The following is a 5,342-nucleotide window of genomic DNA, read 5'->3' as shown; positions in this document are numbered from 1 at the left end:
CAGAAAACAATTGTAGACCTCCACAAGTCTGGTTCATCTTTGGGAGCAATTTCCAAGCACGCCTGAAGGTACCCCGCGTTCATCTGTACAAACAATAGTACTTAAGTATAAACACCATGGGACCACGCAGCCATCATACCGCTCAGGAAGGGAGGCGTGTTCTGTCTCCTAGAGATGAACGTGCTTTGGAGCAAAAAGTAAATCAATCCTAGAACAAAAGCAAAGGACCTTTGTGAAGATGCTGGAGGAAACAGGTACAAAAGTATCTATATCCACAGTAAAAATGAGTCCTATATCGACATTACCTGGAAGGCCACTCAGCAAGGAAGAAGCCTCTGCTCCAAAAACCTCCATAAGAAAGCCAGACTACGGTTTGCAACTGCACATGGGGACAAAGATCGTACCTTTTGGAGAAATGTCCTCTGGTCTGATGAAACAAAATAGAACTGTTTGGCCATAATGACCATCGTTACGTTTGGAGGAAAAGGGGAGGCTTACAAACTGAAAGAACACCATCCCAACTGTGAAGCACGGGTGTGGCAGCATCATGTTATTGGGGGTGCTTTGCTGCAGGAGGGACTGGTGCACTTCACAAAATAGATAGCATCATGAGGAAAGAAAATTATGTGGATATATTGAAGCAACATCTCAAGACATCAGTCAGGAAGTTAAAGCAGTCGCAAATGGGTCTTCCAAATGGTTGTGACCCCAAGCATACTTCCAAAGTTGTGGCAAAATGGCTTAAGGACAACAAAGTCAAGGTATTGGAATGGCCATCACAAAGCCCTGACTTCAATCCTACAGAACATGTGTGTGCAGAACTGGAAAAGTGTGTGCGAGCAAGGAGGCCTACAAACCTGACTCAGTTACACCAGCTCTGTCAGGAGGAATGGGACAAAATTCACCCAACTTATTATGGGAAGCTTGTGGAAGGCTACCCAAAACATTTGACCCAAGTTAAACAATTTAAAGGCAATGCTACCAAATACTAATTGAGTGTATGTAAACTTCTGACCCACTGGGAACGTGATGAAAGAAATAAAAGCTGAAATAAATAATTCTCTCTACAATTATTCTGACATTTCACATTCTTAAAATAAAGTGGTGATCCAAACTGACATAAGACAGGGATTTGTTACTAGGATTAAATGTCAGGAATTGTGAAAAACTGATGTTTAAATGTATTTGGCTAAGGTATATGTAAACTTCAACTGTATATAGTTATCTAATTATATATAGTTATGTAGTTATAGTTGTTTTTAGTTATTTAATTATACATAGTTATATATAGCTATCTAATAGTTATATATAGTTATCTAGTTATATATAGTTATCGAGTTATACATAGTTATATAGTTATGTAGTTATAGTTGTTTTTAGTTATTTAATTATACATAGTTATATATAGTTCTCTATTTATACATAGTTATATATAGTTATCTAGTTATACATAGTTATCTAATTATACATAGTTATATATAGTTCTCTAGTTATACATAGTTATATATAGTTCTCTAGTTATACATAGTTATATATAGTTCTCTAGTTATAAATAATTATATATAGTTATCTAGTTATACATAGTTATATATAGTTCTCTAATTATACATAGTTATATATAGTTCTCTAGTTATATAGTTATACATAGTTGTATAATCAAAAAAGGTTATCAAATACAAATATGATAACTTGGAGTGAAACAAGTCTAACTGGAAATACAAACATGCAATGACTATAATACACGTGTACTGTATGATACGCTCTCAAATGGCACCCTATTCCTTCATAGTGCACTACTTCTGGCCCGATCCCTATTGGACCTGGTTAAAAGTATTGCACTACACGAATAGGGTGCCATTTTTGGGAGAACGGCTATATACCCACGCACCTGACACACACAGAGTGGAAGGAAAGAAAGCTAATATTTCCAGTAGGTCAGGTGTTCTTTTCATTTGCATAACCACCAGGAAGTTACAGTAAGTTAACCATTTGAGAGCGTTGTTCCGACCTTCCTTCACGGGTAGTTCTGGGGATTTACCTTCATGAGACATTTCGTGGACTCCTCGTGTGAATGGCATCTAATTTATTGTCTGTCTAGTATAGCCTGCTGGATTGTACAGTAAATGCGCGTTTTGCAGATTAGAGATAGTTTTTCTTTGTTTCAATGGCGACGTGTGCGTTACATGTATGATTCCCAATGACAATTGGAAATGTGTTGTTTTTGAGCTGTGAAAATGATTCGCGGAAGGAAAGCTACTTGCTTTTGACCTAACGAAAATGAAGTTACTTCTCACGGTGGGATTGTTGGCGTTTGTCTCTACTTCATCAAGTCTACGGATCTTGGAATGGCCGACACTAAACTGTACTCAAGAGGTAAATGACGGCTGACTTTAAAAATGTATTCGGCAAAAGAGTCAAACTCTCTCAGTGCATTTGCGTCAGTACATCCGGCGATTGGGAGTCCGGTAGTGCGGCGCACAATGGTCCCAGAGTCGTCCGGGTTTGAATAAGAATTTGTTCTTAATTAACTGACTTGCTTAGTTAAATAAAAGTGACATAAAAAATAAAATATGTAATTGCCGTATCTATAATCCGTCCATCAGGCTGACTTGAATTATGCCTCAGGCTACTCATTTTTCTTGATCATGATAAGATAAATGTCTAATCAAAAAGATGACTACTCATTCTATCATTCTTTGAAATTGTCATATTATTAACAAAGAAATACCACTAATCTCAGCAAGTACATTTATTTGTAAATCATTCAAAACTATTAAAAGACAAATGCAGCTGTTTTAAAAACAATATTAATCTAATTTACAGCCTTGTGATGTCACTGAGCAGCCTTGTGATGTCACTGAGCAGCCCTTGTGATGTCACTGAGCAGGCCTTGTGATGTCACTGAGCAGGCCTTGTGATGTCACTGAGCAGGCCTTGTGATGTCACTGAGCAGACCTTGTGATGTCACTGAGCAGGCCTTGTGATGTCACTGAGACAGGCCTTGTGATGTCACTGAGCAGGCCTTGTGATGTCACTGAGCAGGCCTTGTGATGTCACTGAGCAGGCCTTGTGATGTCACTGGACGGCCTTGTGATGTCACTGGACAGGCCTTGTGATGTCACTGGACGGCCTTGTGATGTCACTGGAGCGAGCCTTGTGATGTCACTGGACAGGCCTTGTGATGTCACTGGACAGGCCTTGTGATGTCACTGGGCAGGCCTTGTGATGTCACTGGACAGGCCTTTGTGATGTCACTGGACAGGCCTTGTGATGTCACTGGACAGGCCTTGTGATGTCACTGGGCAGGCCTTGTGATGTCACTGGGCAGGCCTTGTGATGTCACTGAGCAGGCCTTGTGATGTCACTGGGCAGGCCTTGTGATGTCACTGGGCAGGGCTTGTGATGTCACTGGGCGGGCCTTGTGATGTCACTGGTGATGTCACTGGGCGAGCCTTACGTTAATGCTGGGCAGCCTTGTGATGTCACTGGGCAGGCCTTGTGATGTCACTGGCGGCCAACATTTCAGTGGTCTTTTATGAACTAGTTTTACACCACCTGGCCGGCCAAAACTCCATCCCGCTAAAGCGGACAGCCATTTCAGGAAGGCTTTTCAAACAGCACTTTATGCTAAACAGGCATTATCAACATATTCACAATATTATTCAACCTCATAGTGTGGAAATATATCTACAACAGAGAAAAGTCAGGTTTGCGCCAGACTTAACAGAAATATACGATAAGTCCCATCGTACATTCTAAGTTGTTGTTGTTTCTTGTTCTATGGTTTTTCATTTGTTCATGTGCCTGTGTTCATTCCTCTTTTTGTGCAGGGTTTGAGATGCGAAGCCAACATCAGTGAGTAGTATCTCTAAACGTACCGTAGACTGTTACTATTGGTCCACACAGTGTTTTCCATTGTGTGGTTATTGTGTTCAGACCAGCTGGGATCACGGTTGCCTGGTTCCTTTATGATGTGATAGTTGATCACGTCCTTCATCAATAAGTGTAATAAAGAAAACATTTCTGTTCAAAGTAGACATATTGGATTAAAATCCCCTCCCCCTCTGCTCTGCTCCCCCTTCTCTCCTTCCCTCCCTCTCCCCCCCTCCCCATCTCCCCCCTCTCCCCCCCTCCCCCTCCTCCTCCCTCTCCTCCTCCCTCTCCCCCTCCCCTCCCATCCCTCCCCTCACCCCCTCCCATCTCCTCTTCTCTCCTTCCCTCCCCTCTCTCTCCCCTCCATCTCCTCCCTCTCCCCCTCCCCTCCCCGTCCTCTTCTCCTTCCCTCCCCCCTCCCATCTCCCTCCCCTCTCCTCCTCCTCTCCCCCTCCCATCTCCTCTCTCTCCCTCCCCTCTTCCCCTCCCATCTCTCCCTCTCCCCCTCCCCCTCTCCCCTCCCATCTCCTCCCTCTCTCCATCTCCTCCCTCCTCCCTCTCTCTCCTCTCTCTCCCCTCTCCCCCTCCCCTCCCATCTCCCTCTCCCTCTCCCTCCCTCCCTCTCTCCCTCCTCCCCTTCTCTCCTCCCCTCCCCTCCCTCCCTCTCCCCCTCCCCCCTCTCCCTCTCCCTCTCTCTCCCTCCCTCCTCTCTCTCTCCTCCATCCCCTCCCCCTCTCCTCTCCCTCTCCTCTTCTCCCCCTCCCTCCCTCTCTACCCTCTCTCCTCCTCCCTCTCTCCCTCTCCCCTCCCTCTCTCTCTCCTTCCCTCCCTCTCCTTCTCCCCTCCCTCTCCTCCCTCTCCCCCTCCCCCTCCCTCCCCCTCCCTCCCCTCCTCTCTCTCCCCCTCTCCTCTCTCCCTCTCCCTCTCCTCCCCCTCCCCTCCCTCCCTCCCTCTCCCCCTCCCCTCCCTCCCCCCTCCCATCTCTCTCTCCTCCCCTCCCTCCCTCTCTCCCCCACCCCCTCTCCCCCTCTCTCCCTCCCTTCTCCTCTCCCTCTCCTCCCTCTCCTCCTCCCCTCCCCTCTCTCCCCTCTCCTCCCTCCTCCCCTCCCACTCCCTCCTCTCCTCCCTCCCATCTCCTCTTCTCTCCCCTCCCCTCCACTCCCTCTCCACCCCTCTCCCCCTCCCCTCCATAGATAACTGCCTGGATCCTGGGTGGTTGAAGCCTCGGCGCTACACTCCTAACAGCCCAGTGAACCTGAGGTGGAGCTGGACACTAGAAAGATGAGGAGGGACACCTGGTGCCTGTTTTAGTGGCCCGATGGAAAGCTCAGGATGACGGTGGGTTGACTGGCCACTATCACAATGTGACATGACCTTGCCTCCCTATTAAAGCTCACTAATCCATAGGGTGCTGTTTGTTACATGTGTGTTATAAGTGGAGAGGAGCACTAGAAGTATATCAGCACTTT

At 46.0% G+C, this 5,342-nt stretch overlaps 1 long non-coding RNA gene across 1 annotated transcript; it reads left to right on the top strand.

The window, feature by feature from the left end:
* Nucleotides 1–2,003: 2,003 nt before the first annotated feature.
* Nucleotides 2,004–5,130, top strand: LOC135533927 (uncharacterized). Its single transcript, XR_010454607.1, has 3 exons — nt 2,004–2,373; nt 3,831–3,855; nt 5,067–5,130. It is a non-coding gene; the product is annotated as an uncharacterized LOC135533927 (long non-coding RNA).
* Nucleotides 5,131–5,342: the final 212 nt, after the last annotated feature.

The sequence above is a fragment of the Oncorhynchus masou genome, unplaced genomic scaffold (assembly GCF_036934945.1).
Source record: "Oncorhynchus masou masou isolate Uvic2021 unplaced genomic scaffold, UVic_Omas_1.1 unplaced_scaffold_2818, whole genome shotgun sequence".
Taxonomy (NCBI): Eukaryota; Metazoa; Chordata; class Actinopteri; order Salmoniformes; family Salmonidae; genus Oncorhynchus; species Oncorhynchus masou.
Note: the sequence above shows the minus strand (reverse complement) of the source record. Positions and strands in the feature narration are given on the sequence as shown.